The 15,387-nt window shown below is 48.4% G+C and overlaps 6 non-coding genes across 6 annotated transcripts; all 6 read right to left on the bottom strand.

The window, feature by feature from the left end:
* Window positions 1-4,279: 4,279 nt before the first annotated feature.
* On the bottom strand, window positions 4,280-4,352 carry TRNAR-ACG (transfer RNA arginine (anticodon ACG)). The gene has a single exon. It is a non-coding gene; the product is annotated as a tRNA-Arg (tRNA).
* A 312-nt stretch (window positions 4,353-4,664) lies between these two features.
* Window positions 4,665-4,737, bottom strand: TRNAR-ACG (transfer RNA arginine (anticodon ACG)). Its single transcript has one exon. It is a non-coding gene; the product is annotated as a tRNA-Arg (tRNA).
* Window positions 4,738-9,263: 4,526 nt separating this feature from the next.
* On the bottom strand, window positions 9,264-9,336 carry TRNAH-AUG (transfer RNA histidin (anticodon AUG)). The gene has a single exon. It is a non-coding gene; the product is annotated as a tRNA-His (tRNA).
* A 312-nt stretch (window positions 9,337-9,648) lies between these two features.
* TRNAR-ACG (transfer RNA arginine (anticodon ACG)) lies at window positions 9,649-9,721 on the bottom strand. The gene has a single exon. It is a non-coding gene; the product is annotated as a tRNA-Arg (tRNA).
* A 4,524-nt stretch (window positions 9,722-14,245) lies between these two features.
* TRNAR-ACG (transfer RNA arginine (anticodon ACG)) lies at window positions 14,246-14,318 on the bottom strand. Its single transcript has one exon. It is a non-coding gene; the product is annotated as a tRNA-Arg (tRNA).
* A 312-nt stretch (window positions 14,319-14,630) lies between these two features.
* TRNAR-ACG (transfer RNA arginine (anticodon ACG)) lies at window positions 14,631-14,703 on the bottom strand. Its single transcript has one exon. It is a non-coding gene; the product is annotated as a tRNA-Arg (tRNA).
* Between the last annotated feature and the right edge of the window lie 684 nt (window positions 14,704-15,387).

A 15,387-nucleotide genomic window follows, 5' to 3' on the forward strand; every position in this document is an offset into this window, starting at 1 on the left:
GCAACTCTCTGCACGTATTTTCTGGCGAGTTTTACGGACCAAGCATCTCATTTATTGTACTATAGCACTCACATTTTCATGCGCAAATAACAGATTTAGACTGTTTTCACTTTTTAGTATTGTACCATTTTATGTGCTCGGTGCTCTTCAGTGTTAAATCCGCGGGAGAGGATGATCTGTACCCAGATCAACCCCAAAAGTGCCATACAGATATGAAACAGGTAAGGCCTGAGTGATAGGCGTGCCAAGGAGTACTCGACGTGCATGCCACAGAAACGCGAAACATGCAACAAGTGAGAGACATAAAATGGGGTTTTTCACTTTAAGAAATAACATATAATATATTGAATACAATTTTTTGTTTACTTCTTAAAAGGTGTTTTATTGAGCTGTAGCCTTCCTCTTAGAGAGCAGGACTAAGAAGCCCGGCTGGAGCATTTCAGCACATTTTTATTTCCTTTTGGCGATCGCTGTGTCAGGGTGTTGGGTTGGGGCTCCAAGATTGCCGAACACCAGGCGAGCAGTCTATCATGGGGAACAGTTTAGTATACAACACCGGTGCGATGAAGGCACATGGCCTACTGTGCATTTTAAGCACCACCTATAAGCCGAAACCGTTGCATTGAAGTACAGGTAGGAGGGAGATGACATGTGAAGAGGGACACATGACTTGTTTTTTTTTGGGTTATTTATTTGTTAAATATTGTTGGTTGTTTATCGTCTAATTGACTGCCTTGGGCCATGCTTACCTCTTTGGCCATTCCCACCCACTCCTTGCCCCTCCCACCCAAAACTCAACCCCTGGTATCTATGTTGTTTCTAAGCAGTCTGCTGTGAGTTAATGGCTTAATTGCCGCTGTAAATGGCTACCGGTATAATAACAAAAATCTTACCCAATTCTACCTGTCCTTAACTCACTACCCCACCCCCTCTATTCCCACCTCTCCCCTCTCACCCAATCTACCCTTATCCCCACCCTACTCTACCACCACTGACTATACCCCAAACCACTCTACACCTACCCCACTCTTCGCTACCCACAATATCCCACACCACTGTACACCTACCCTACCCACTGCCCCACCCCACTGTACCCCTATCCATCAAACCACTGTAGACTGGCAAGGTGACACGAGGTCCTTTGATCCCAATAGATTTCGCCCAGCCTTTCCATATCTTCAGATCACTACCGAGTTAAGGTACGTGTTTGTTGAGTCTTCAACTTACCCCAGACCTACGCTAGTTGTTCAAGATCAGACAGGCAGTCAAAGTGAACAGGCACGCCTTTGACAGTGTCTCTTCGGATGTAGGTAGATGCACAAAGTATTCTATTCTGAGGTCCATGCATTCTGCCATGTAAGCGCCAAACAGCCCTTTCACGGGAAGACCCTTCAAAAAGTAAAGACTCCGCTTTCTGTATGTTGGCATGTAGCACGTAGCCCATCTTGGCAGATAGCGTACATCACATTGCATCTAGTGGTGGCCCCATGTTGTGATTCTTCACTTGCCAAATCATAGCAGTGCTAAAAGGTCATGGCCAAGAGGCCTCAGCGGCAGGGGATCTGCGTCCAGTGCAAATTGGCACATGCCAAAACGTCCTGAACAATGGAGAAGGCAAAGAAGTTTCATTAGTGGTGTAATGGGAGGATAAATCGTGTTCCAGATGTTGGGGACATCCCTCAGACCTGTTAAGGGCCTCCATCACACCACTGAGGAATCATCCTTGTTTGTTACTGTTTGCAATGAATGATTGAAGGAGTTGCGTATCTTCAGATCTATAGATTCCTGCTATGATATGACATGATATTGTATTTGAATCGTACTCATACACGCGTGTTTCAGAGCGTGACGAGGCAAGGGAGGGGAAGAAGGGAGGACAAAACAGCGATCTTCCTAGGCCCAGTGACATTGAGAATGCTCAAGTGCAGGGGAGAGGGAGGGAGGAAAGTGCAAGGAGAGGGGCGAGGTGGAACGTGCCGAGGAAGGGATAAAAACAACAACAACTGGTAGCGCAGCCAGCAGGGTGGCAAGTGCGAGGTTTAAAGCGCAGACAAGGGGTGTCTGATAAGTGCAGGTAAGGGCACTGTAGGGTTACAGATACAGACCCAAGTGCAAGGATTGCGTGCAAGGGTTGCCAGGAGGCAGTGCAGGTGTGCGGCTGGGTGGGCAGGGACCTTGGCCCGAAATCAGAGGGTAGCCAGGTGCACGGAGCCGAAGCAGACAGATCAGCAGGGGAGCGGAAGAGCAAAGGCAGAAGCAAAGAGGAAGGTCTTGAGGTGCTTCCGGAACCAGAGATGGTTCTCCTCAAGTTTCAGTGTGGCAGGCAGGCTGTTCCAGAGGGAGGCCCCAGCTGAGGAAAGAGATCTACCCCCAACTCGTTGCTTGGAGAAGCGACCGGCCCTGAGGGAGTTGGAGGTGGAGGAGAAAAGAGCTCGAGTGGGAAGGTATTTACGGAGGGAGAGTTGAAGGTATTTTGGACCCAGGCCCCAGTAAGCCTTGTGGACAATGCAGAGGGACTTGAATTTAACCCTTGCAGCCACTGGGAGCAATGAAAAGATTTCAGGGCTGGAGAGATACGATCCCTGGGCTTCAGACCAAGGAAACATCTTGCAGTCCTGTTCTGGATGAGTTGCAGAGGACAGAGAGAAGAAGCAGGCAGATTTAGAAAGAGGCTGTTGCAGTAGTCTAGCCTAGAGAGAATCAGAGCTCTAGATACAGTAAGCTTCTGGGGGAAGGAGAGGAAAGGAACAATACCTCTGCAAATGTACAGTTGGTAGTTTGACTTCTTAGAGATGTCAGAGATGTGAGAAGAAAAGGAGAGTGTGGAGTCGAAGATGACCCCAAGGTTCTTAGCCTCAAAGGTGGGAGCAGGAAGAGGGCCAAGGGAGGCCGGCCAGAGAGTGGCAGGAAAGGAGGGTGCAGGTGTGCCGATGAGGAGAATCTCTGCCTAAATGGGATTAAGGCAGAGATCATTGGCGGCAGACCAGTCCTGGATGGCAGACAGACGGTCAGAGATGAGGGAGGGAAGCCTGAAAACAAGCAGAGTGTCATCCGCATAGCACTGAAAGTTGAAGCAGAGAGCTGCAATGCGGTGGGAAATGGGTGCCAGGTATTGGTTGAACAGCCAGGGAGAGAGGTTAGACCCGTGGGGAACACCACAAGTAGAGAATGAGATGGCGAAAAGGAAGGACCCAAGTTGGACCTGGGAGGGCCGATCAGAGTGGAAAGAGGTCATCCAGGCCAGGGCCTGATCAGTGATACCCGGCTTATCACGGAGACAGTTGAGCAGGATGGCATGGTTGACCGTGTCAAAGGCAGAAGAGAAATCGAGTAGGATGAGGACCCAAAAGGGATGTTAGAGTCATGGTTGGACAGCAGGTCTTCACAGGTGTTCAGGAGAGCAGTTTCCATGCTTCTGACAGCTCTGAAGCCAGGCTGATGGTCATGGAGACAACCAACAGAGTCGGTGTGAAGATTAAGCTGGGAGATGGTCAGCTTTTCCAAGAGTTTGCCCTGGAAAGGAGTGATAGAAACCTGCGAAGTTAGCCGGGCCGGAGGGGTCGGCTGTGGAATTTTTGAGAAGAGGGTGCACAAGAGAATGCTTCAGAGTGGAGGGGAAGATTCCACAGGTGATGGAATGGTTACAGAAGTCGGCCAGATTCAGAGCAAGGGTGTCAATGTGGTCCTTGATGGTTTTGGACGAACAGGGAAGAACCTGTTTTGACTGGAATCACACAATCTCCTGGGCTTGCGCCAATCTGGTTTCCAACCAAGCCACGGCACTGAATCGGCCTTACTGGACCTAAAGATTCAACAGGATGATATCAAAGATGCCAAGAAGCAAGCCCTCCTCTTGTTACTGGGCCTGTCTGCAGCCTTCGACCATGTATACATATTGAATAAATCAAAAAGGCAGCCTATGATCGAGCCAGCCAGGAGTCAACCTGGAATTAGTCAAATGTGTTATCCATTGCGCCACTGGACCGCTGCTACAGCGTGAGCAGGAGTCAGCACTTTTGTAACGAAATAGAAGTTTCCTGCTTGAGACACAGTGAGAAACGTACTTCTCATTTTTACAAGGAGAGGTAGAAAAAAACGCTACAAGCCCACAATGAGCAGGTGAGCGAGCGTGTGCCATCATGAGAAACTTAGTTCTCATTTTTCCCAGAGGAGAGGTAGAAAAAACGCACTAACTACGAACAAACAATGTGCTTTTGTGTGCCATGCGTGACAAGGCTCATTTTTAAATACTTTCTAGAACAAAAAGGCAGCATGCAAACGAGCCAGCCAGGAGTCGAACCTGGAATCTTCTGCTCCGTAGGCAGACACGTTATCCATTGCGCCACTGGCCCTCTGCTGCAGTGACTCTTGGAATCAGCACTTTTGTTACGACGCAGATGCTCATCATGCGGATTGAGCCATCATGAGCAACTTAGTTCTCATTTTTATAAGGAGAGGTGGTTGAAAACACGCCTACGAACTGACAATGAGCAGGCGTGTGCCATGTGTTAGAGACATCATGAGAAATAAGGTAGTTCCCATTTTTTCTCCCGAGTAGAGGTAGAAACACGCTGCAACAGTGACTACAAACACACAATGAGCTTTCGAGTGCCTTGCGTGAGAAGGCTCATTTTTAAATACAGAACAAAAAGGCAGCATTTGAACGAGCCAGCCAGGAGTCGAACCTGGAATCTTCTGCTCCGTAGGCAGACGCGTTATCCATTGCGCCACTGGCCCGCTGCTGCACTGTGTGCTGCATTCAGCACTTTTGTTACGAACCAGAGGCTCAGGTCGGGCTGCCTGAGACATCACGAGAAACTTTGTTCTCATTTTTACAGCGAGAGGTAGGAAAAACGCTACCAACACACAATAAGCAGGCGTGTGACATGTGTTAAAGAAGGCTCATTTTTAAATACTTTATTGAAAACAATACATACAAACATCTGACAAAGAACGCATTTGGCATCAGATACTGCCCGGATTGCAACTCTCTGCACGTATTTTCTGGCGAGTTCTACGGACCAAGCATCTCATTTATTGTACGATAGCACTCACATTTTCATGCGCAAATAACAGATTTAGACTGTTTTCACTTTTTAGTATTGTACCATTTTATGTGCTCGGTGCTCTTCAGTGTTAAATCCGCGGGAGAGGATGATCTGTACCCAGATCAACCCCAAAAGTGCCATACAGATATGAAACAGGTAAGGCCTGAGTGATAGGCGTGCCAAGGAGTACTCGACGTGCATGCTACAGAAACGCGAAACATGCAACAAGTGAGAGACATAAAATGGGGTTTTTCACTTTAAGAAATAACATATAATATATTGAATACAATTTTTTGTTTACTTCTTAAAAGGTGTTTTATTGAGCTGTAGCCTTCCTCTTAGAGAGCAGGACTAAGAAGCCCGGCTGGAGCATTTCAGCACATTTTTATTTCCTTTTGGCGATCGCTGTGTCAGGGTGTTGGGTTGGGGCTCCAAGATTGCCGAACACCAGGCGAGCAGTCTATCATGGGGAACAGTTTAGTATACAACACCGGTGCGATGAAGGCACATGGCCTACTCTGCATTTTAAGCACCACCTATAAGCCGAAACCGTTGCATTGAAGTACAGGTAGGAGGGAGATGACATGTGAAGAGGGACACACGACTTGTTTTTTTTTTGGGTTATTTATTTGTTAAATATTGTTGGTTGTTTATCGTCTAATTGACTGCCTTGGGCCATGCTTACCTCTTTGGCCATTCCCACCCACTCCTTGCCCCTCCCACCCAAAACTCAACCCCTGGTATCTATGTTGTTTCTAAGCAGTCTGCTGTGAGTTAATGGCTTAATTGCCGCTGTAAATGGCTACCGGTATAATAACAAAAATCTTACCCAATTCTACCTGTCCTTAACTCACTACCCCACCCCCTCTATTCCCACCTCTCCCCTCTCACCCAATCTACCCTTATCCCCACCCTACTCTACCACCACTGACTATACCCCAAACCACTCTACACCTACCCCACTCTTCGCTACCCACAATATCCCACACCACTGTACACCTACCCTACCCACTGCCCCACCCCACTGTACCCCTATCCATCAAACCACTGTAGACTGGCAAGGTGACACGAGGTCCTTTGATCCCAATAGATTTCGCCCAGCCTTTCCATATCTTCAGATCACTACCGAGTTAAGGTACGTGTTTGTTGAGTCTTCAACTTACCCCAGACCTACGCTAGTTGTTCAAGATCAGACAGGCAGTCAAAGTGAACAGGCACGCCTTTGACAGTGTCTCTTCGGATGTAGGTAGATGCACAAAGTATTCTATTCTGAGGTCCATGCATTCTGCCATGTAAGCGCCAAACAGCCCTTTCACGGGAAGACCCTTCAAAAAGTAAAGACTCCGCTTTCTGTATGTTGGCATGTAGCACGTAGCCCATCTTGGCAGATAGCGTACATCACATTGCATCTAGTGGTGGCCCCATGTTGTGATTCTTCACTTGCCAAATCATAGCAGTGCTAAAAGGTCATGGCCAAGAGGCCTCAGCGGCAGGGGATCTGCGTCCAGTGCAAATTGGCACATGCCAAAACGTCCTGAACAATGGAGAAGGCAAAGAAGTTTCATTAGTGGTGTAATGGGAGGATAAATCGTGTTCCAGATGTTGGGGACATCCCTCAGACCTGTTAAGGGCCTCCATCACACCACTGAGGAATCATCCTTGTTTGTTACTGTTTGCAATGAATGATTGAAGGAGTTGCGTATCTTCAGATCTATAGATTCCTGCTATGATATGACATGATATTGTATTTGAATTGTACTCATACACGCGTGTTTCAGAGCGTGACGAGGCAAGGGAGGGGAAGAAGGGAGGACAAAACAGCGATCTTCCTAGGCCCAGTGACATTGAGAATGCTCAAGTGCAGGGGAGAGGGAGGGAGGAAAGTACAAGGAGAGGGGCGAGGTGGAACGTGCCGAGGAAGGGATAAAAACAACAACAACTGGTAGCGCAGCCAGCAGGGTGGCAAGTGCGAGGTTTAAAGCGCAGACAAGGGGTGTCTGATAAGTGCAGGTAAGGGCACTGTAGGGTTACAGATACAGACCCAAGTGCAAGGATTGCGTGCAAGGGTTGCCAGGAGGCAGTGCAGGTGTGCGGCTGGGTGGGCAGGGACCTTGGCCCGAAATCAGAGGGTAGCCAGGTGCACGTAGCCGAAGCAGACAGATCAGCAGGGGAGCGGAAGAGCAAAGGCAGAAGCAAAGAGGAAGGTCTTGAGGTGCTTCCGGAACCAGAGATGGTTCTCCTCAAGTTTCAGTGTGGCAGGCAGGCTGTTCCAGAGGGAGGCCCCAGCTGAGGAAAGAGATCTACCCCCAACTCGTTGCTTGGAGAAGCGACCGGCCCTGAGGGAGTTGGAGGTGGATGAGAAAAGAGCTCGAGTGGGAAGGTATTTACGGAGGGAGAGTTGAAGGTATTTTGGACCCAGGCCCCAGTAAGCCTTGTGGACAATGCAGAGGGACTTGAATTTAACCCTTGCAGCCACTGGGAGCAATGAAAAGATTTCAGGGCTGGAGAGATACGATCCCTGGGCTTCAGACCAAGGAAACGTCTTGCAGTCCTGTTCTGGATGAGTTGCAGAGGACAGAGAGAAGAAGCAGGCAGATTTAGAAAGAGGCTGTTGCAGTAGTCTAGCCTAGAGAGAATCAGAGCTCTAGATACAGTAAGCTTCTGGGGGAAGGAGAGGAAAGGAACAATACCTCTGCAAATGTACAGTTGGTAGTTTGACTTCTTAGAGATGTCAGAGATGTGAGAAGAAAAGGAGAGTGTGGAGTCGAAGATGACCCCAAGGTTCTTAGCCTCAAAGGTGGGAGCAGGAAGAGGGCCAAGGGAGGCCGGCCAGAGAGTGGCAGGAAAGGAGGGTGCAGGTGTGCCGATGAGGAGAATCTCTGCCTAAATGGGATTAAGGCAGAGATCATTGGCGGCAGACCAGTCCTGGATGGCAGACAGACGGTCAGAGATGAGGGAGGGAAGCCTGAAAACAAGCAGAGTGTCATCCGCATAGCACTGAAAGTTGAAGCAGAGAGCTGCAATGCAGTGGGAAATGGGTGCCAGGTATTGGTTGAACAGCCAGGGAGAGAGGTTAGACCCGTGGGGAACACCACAAGTAGAGAATGAGATGGCGAAAAGGAAGGACCCAAGTTGGACCTGGGAGGGCCGATCAGAGTGGAAAGAGGTCATCCAGGACAGGGCCTGATCAGTGATACCCGGCTTATCACGGAGACAGTTGAGCAGGATGGCATGGTTGACCGTGTCAAAGGCAGAAGAGAAATCGAGTAGGATGAGGACCCAAAAGGGATGTTAGAGTCATGGTTGGACAGCAGGTCTTCACAGGTGTTCAGGAGAGCAGTTTCCATGCTTCTGACAGCTCTGAAGCCAGGCTGATGGTCATGGAGACAACCAACAGAGTCGGTGTGAAGATTAAGCTGGGAGATGGTCAGCTTTTCCAAGAGTTTGCCCTGGAAAGGAGTGATAGAAACCTGCGAAGTTAGCCGGGCCGGAGGGGTCGGCTGTGGAATTTTTGAGAAGAGGGTGCACAAGAGAATGCTTCAGAGTGGAGGGGAAGATTCCACAGGTGATGGAATGGTTACAGAAGTCGGCCAGATTCAGAGCAAGGGTGTCAATGTGGTCCTTGATGGTTTTGGACGAACAGGGAAGAACCTGTTTTGACTGGAATCACACAATCTCCTGGGCTTGCGCCAATCTGGTTTCCAACCAAGCCACGGCACTGAATCGGCCTTACTGGACCTAAAGATTCAACAGGATGATATCAAAGATGCCAAGAAGCAAGCCCTCCTCTTGTTACTGGGCCTGTCTGCAGCCTTCGACCATGTATACATATTGAATAAATCAAAAAGGCAGCCTATGATCGAGCCAGCCAGGAGTCAACCTGGAATTAGTCAAATGTGTTATCCATTGCGCCACTGGACCGCTGCTACAGCGTGAGCAGGAGTCAGCACTTTTGTAACGAAACAGAAGTTTCCTGCTTGAGACACAGTGAGAAACGTACTTCTCATTTTTACAAGGAGAGGTAGAAAAAAACGCTACAAGCCCACAATGAGCAGGTGAGCGAGCGTGTGCCATCATGAGAAACTTAGTTCTCATTTTTCCCAGAGGAGAGGTAGAAAAAACGCACTAACTACGAACAAACAATGTGCTTTTGTGTGCCATGCGTGACAAGGCTCATTTTTAAATACTTTCTAGAACAAAAAGGCAGCATGCGAACGAGCCAGCCAGGAGTCGAACCTGGAATCTTCTGCTCCATAGGCAGACGCGTTATCCATTGCGCCACTGGCCCTCTGCTGCAGTGACTCTTGGAATCAGCACTTTTGTTACGACGCAGAGGCTCATCATGCGGATTGAGCCATCATGAGCAACTTAGTTCTCATTTTTATAAGGAGAGGTGGTTGAAAACACGCCTACGAACTGACAATGAGCAGGCGTGTGCCATGTGTTAGAGACATCATGAGAAATAACGTAGTTCCCATTTTTTCTCCCGAGTAGAGGTAGAAACACGCTGCAACAGTGACTACAAACACACAATGAGCTTTCGAGTGCCTTGCGTGAGAAGGCTCATTTTTAAATACAGAACAAAAAGGCAGCATTTGAACGAGCCAGCCAGGAGTCGAACCTGGAATCTTCTGCTCCGTAGGCCGACGCGTTATCCATTGCGCCACTGGCCCGCTGCTGCACTGTGAGCTGCATTCAGCACTTTTGTTACGAACCAGAGGCTCAGGTCGGGCTGCCTGAGACATCACGAGAAACTTTGTTCTCATTTTTACAGCGAGAGGTAGGAAAAACGCTACCAACACACAATAAGCAGGCGTGTGACATGTGTTAAAGAAGGCTCATTTTTAAATACTTTATTGAAAACAATACATACAAACATCTGACAAAGAACGCATTTGGCATCAGATACTGCCCGGATTGCAACTCTCTGCACGTATTTTCTGGCGAGTTTTACGGACCAAGCATCTCATTTATTGTACTATAGCACTCACATTTTCATGCGCAAATAACAGATTTAGACTGTTTTCACTTTTTAGTATTGTACCATTTTATGTGCTCGGTGCTCTTCAGTGTTAAATCCGCGGGAGAGGATGATCTGTACCCAGATCAACCCCAAAAGTGCCATACAGATATGAAACAGGTAAGGCCTGAGTGATAGGCGTGCCAAGGAGTACTCGACGTGCATGCCACAGAAACGCGAAACATGCAACAAGTGAGAGACATAAAATGGGGTTTTTCACTTTAAGAAATAACATATAATATATTGAATACAATTTTTTGTTTACTTCTTAAAAGGTGTTTTATTGAGCTGTAGCCTTCCTCTTAGAGAGCAGGACTAAGAAGCCCGGCTGGAGCATTTCAGCACATTTTTATTTCCTTTTGGCGATCGCTGTGTCAGGGTGTTGGGTTGGGGCTCCAAGATTGCCGAACACCAGGCGAGCAGTCTATCATGGGGAACAGTTTAGTATACAACACCGGTGCGATGAAGGCACATGGCCTACTGTGCATTTTAAGCACCACCTATAAGCCGAAACCGTTGCATTGAAGTACAGGTAGGAGGGAGATGACATGTGAAGAGGGACACATGACTTGTTTTTTTTGGGTTATTTATTTGTTAAATATTGTTGGTTGTTTATCGTCTAATTGACTGCCTTGGGCCATGCTTACCTCTTTGGCCATTCCCACCCACTCCTTGCCCCTCCCACCCAAAACTCAACCCCTGGTATCTATGTTGTTTCTAAGCAGTCTGCTGTGAGTTAATGGCTTAATTGCCGCTGTAAATGGCTACCGGTATAATAACAAAAATCTTACCCAATTCTACCTGTCCTTAACTCACTACCCCACCCCCTCTATTCCCACCTCTCCCCTCTCACCCAATCTACCCTTATCCCCACCCTACTCTACCACCACTGACTATACCCCAAACCACTCTACACCTACCCCACTCTTCGCTACCCACAATATCCCACACCACTGTACACCTACCCTACCCACTGCCCCACCCCACTGTACCCCTATCCATCAAACCACTGTAGACTGGCAAGGTGACACGAGGTCCTTTGATCCCAATAGATTTCGCCCAGCCTTTCCATATCTTCAGATCACTACCGAGTTAAGGTACGTGTTTGTTGAGTCTTCAACTTACCCCAGACCTACGCTAGTTGTTCAAGATCAGACAGGCAGTCAAAGTGAACAGGCACGCCTTTGACAGTGTCTCTTCGGATGTAGGTAGATGCACAAAGTATTCTATTCTGAGGTCCATGCATTCTGCCATGTAAGCGCCAAACAGCCCTTTCACGGGAAGACCCTTCAAAAAGTAAAGACTCCGCTTTCTGTATGTTGGCATGTAGCACGTAGCCCATCTTGGCAGATAGCGTACATCACATTGCATCTAGTGGTGGCCCCATGTTGTGATTCTTCACTTGCCAAATCATAGCAGTGCTAAAAGGTCATGGCCAAGAGGCCTCAGCGGCAGGGGATCTGCGTCCAGTGCAAATTGGCACATGCCAAAACGTCCTGAACAATGGAGAAGGCAAAGAAGTTTCATTAGTGGTGTAATGGGAGGATAAATCGTGTTCCAGATGTTGGGGACATCCCTCAGACCTGTTAAGGGCCTCCATCACACCACTGAGGAATCATCCTTGTTTGTTACTGTTTGCAATGAATGATTGAAGGAGTTGCGTATCTTCAGATCTATAGATTCCTGCTATGATATGACATGATATTGTATTTGAATCGTACTCATACACGCGTGTTTCAGAGTGTGACGAGGCAAGGGAGGGGAAGAAGGGAGGACAAAACAGCGATCTTCCTAGGCCCAGTGACATTGAGAATGCTCAAGTGCAGGGGAGAGGGAGGGAGGAAAGTGCAAGGAGAGGGGCGAGGTGGAACGTGCCGAGGAAGGGATAAAAACAACAACAACTGGTAGCGCAGCCAGCAGGGTGGCAAGTGCGAGGTTTAAAGCGCAGACAAGGGGTGTCTGATAAGTGCAGGTAAGGGCACTGTAGGGTTACAGATACAGACCCAAGTGCAAGGATTGCGTGCAAGGGTTGCCAGGAGGCAGTGCAGGTGTGCGGCTGGGTGGGCAGGGACCTTGGCCCGAAATCAGAGGGTAGCCAGGTGCACGGAGCCGAAGCAGACAGATCAGCAGGGGAGCGGAAGAGCAAAGGCAGAAGCAAAGAGGAAGGTCTTGAGGTGCTTCCGGAACCAGAGATGGTTCTCCTCAAGTTTCAGTGTGGCAGGCAGGCTGTTCCAGAGGGAGGCCCCAGCTGAGGAAAGAGATCTACCCCCAACTCGTTGCTTGGAGAAGCGACCGGCCCTGAGGGAGTTGGAGGTGGAGGAGAAAAGAGCTCGAGTGGGAAGGTATTTACGGAGGGAGAGTTGAAGGTATTTTGGACCCAGGCCCCAGTAAGCCTTGTGGACAATGCAGAGGGACTTGAATTTAACCCTTGCAGCCACTGGGAGCAATGAAAAGATTTCAGGGCTGGAGAGATACGATCCCTGGGCTTCAGACCAAGGAAACGTCTTGCAGTCCTTTTCTAGATGAGTTTCAGAGGACAGAGAGAAGAAGCAGGCAGATTTAGAAAGAGGCTGTTGCAGTAGTCTAGCCTAGAGAGAATCAGAGCTCTAGATACAGTAAGCTTCTGGGGGAAGGAGAGGAAAGGAACAATACCTCTGCAAATGTACAGTTGGTAGTTTGACTTCTTAGAGATGTCAGAGATGTGAGAAGAAAAGGAGAGTGTGGAGTCGAAGATGACCCCAAGGTTCTTAGCCTCAAAGGTGGGAGCAGGAAGAGGGCCAAGGGAGGCCGGCCAGAGAGTGGCAGGAAAGGAGGGTGCAGGTGTGCCGATGAGGAGAATCTCTGCCTAAATGGGATTAAGGCAGAGATCATTGGCGGCAGACCAGTCCTGGATGGCAGACAGACGGTCAGAGATGAGGGAGGGAAGCCTGAAAACAAGCAGAGTGTCATCCGCATAGCACTGAAAGTTGAAGCAGAGAGCTGCAATGCGGTGGGCAATGGGTGCCAGGTATTGGTTGAACAGCCAGGGAGAGAGGTTAGACCCGTGGGGAACACCACAAGTAGAGAATGAGATGGCGAAAAGGAAGGACCCAAGTTGGACCTGGGAGGGCCGATCAGAGTGGAAAGAGGTCATCCAGGCCAGGGCCTGATCAGTGATACCCGGCTTATCACGGAGACAGTTGAGCAGGATGGCATGGTTGACCGTGTCAAAGGCAGAAGAGAAATCGAGTAGGATGAGGACCCAAAAGGGATGTTAGAGTCATGGTTGGACAGCAGGTCTTCACAGGTGTTCAGGAGAGCAGTTTCCATGCTTCTGACAGCTCTGAAGCCAGGCTGATGGTCATGGAGACAACCAACAGAGTCGGTGTGAAGATTAAGCTGGGAGATGGTCAGCTTTTCCAAGAGTTTGCCCTGGAAAGGAGTGATAGAAACCTGCGAAGTTAGCCGGGCCGGAGGGGTCGGCTGTGGAATTTTTGAGAAGAGGGTGCACAAGAGAATGCTTCAGAGTGGAGGGGAAGATTCCACAGGTGATGGAATGGTTACAGAAGTCGGCCAGATTCAGAGCAAGGGTGTCAATGTGGTCCTTGATGGTTTTGGACGAACAGGGAAGAACCTGTTTTGACTGGAATCACACAATCTCCTGGGCTTGCGCCAATCTGGTTTCCAACCAAGCCACGGCACTGAATCGGCCTTACTGGACCTAAAGATTCAACAGGATGATATCAAAGATGCCAAGAAGCAAGCCCTCCTCTTGTTACTGGGCCTGTCTGCAGCCTTCGACCATGTATACATATTGAATAAATCAAAAAGGCAGCCTATGATCGAGCCAGCCAGGAGTCAACCTGGAATTAGTCAAATGTGTTATCCATTGCGCCACTGGACCGCTGCTACAGCGTTAGCAGGAGTCAGCACTTTTGTAACGAAACAGAAGTTTCCTGCTTGAGACACAGTGAGAAACGTACTTCTCATTTTTACAAGGAGAGGTAGAAAAAAACGCTACAAGCCCACAATGAGCAGGTGAGCGAGCGTGTGCCATCATGAGAAACTTAGTTCTCATTTTTCCCAGATGAGAGGTAGAAAAAACGCACTAACTACGAACAAACAATGTGCTTTTGTGTGCCATGCGTGACAAGGCTCATTTTTAAATACTTTCTAGAACAAAAAGGCAGCATGCGAACGAGCCAGCCAGGAGTCGAACCTGGAATCTTCTGCTCCGTAGGCAGACGCGTTATCCATTGCGCCACTGGCCCTCTGCTGCAGTGACTCTTGGAATCAGCACTTTTGTTACGACGCAGAGGCTCATCATGCGGATTGAGCCATCATGAGCAACTTAGTTCTCATTTTTATAAGGAGAGGTGGTTAAAAACACGCCTACGAACTGACAATGAGCAGGCGTGTGCCATGTGTTAGAGACATCATGAGAAATAAGGTAGTTCCCATTTTTTCTCCCGAGTAGAGGTAGAAACACGCTGCAACAGTGACTACAAACACACAATGAGCTTTCGAGTGCCTTGCGTGAGAAGGCTCATTTTTAAATACAGAACAAAAAGGCAGCATTTGAACGAGCCAGCCAGGAGTCGAACCTGGAATCTTCTGCTCCGTAGGCAGACGCGTTATCCATTGCGCCACTGGCCCGCTGCTGCACTGTGAGCTGCATTCAGCACTTTTGTTACGAACCAGAGGCTCAGGTCGGGCTGCCTGAGACATCACGAGAAACTTTGTTCTCATTTTTACAGCGAGAGGTAGGAAAAACGCTACCAACACACAATAAGCAGGCGTGTGACATGTGTTAAAGAAGGCTCATTTTTAAATACTTTATTGAAAACAATACATACAAACATCTGACAAAGAACGCATTTGGCATCAGATACTGCCCGGATTGCAACTCTCTGCACGTATTTTCTGGCGAGTTTTACGGACCAAGCATCTCATTTATTGTACTATAGCACTCACATTTTCATGCGCAAATAACAGATTTAGACTGTTTTCACTTTTTAGTATTGTACCATTTTATGTGCTCGGTGCTCTTCAGTGTTAAATCCGCGGGAGAGGATGATCTGTACCCAGATCAACCCCAAAAGTGCCATACAGATATGAAACAGATAAGGCCTGAGTGATAGGCGTGCCAAGGAGTACTCAACGTGCATGCCACAGAAACGCGAAACATGCAACAAGTGAGAGACATAAAATGGGGTTTTTCACTTTAAGAAAATAACATATAATATATTGAATACAATTTTTTGTTTACTTCTTAAAAGGTGTTTTATTGAGCTGTAGCCTTCCTCTTAGAGAGCAGGACTAAGAAGCCCGGCTGGAGCA

The sequence above is a fragment of the Ambystoma mexicanum genome, chromosome 13 (assembly GCF_040938575.1).
Source record: "Ambystoma mexicanum isolate Mex_15411 chromosome 13, UKY_AmexF1_1, whole genome shotgun sequence".
NCBI classification, from domain to species: domain Eukaryota; kingdom Metazoa; phylum Chordata; class Amphibia; order Caudata; family Ambystomatidae; genus Ambystoma; species Ambystoma mexicanum.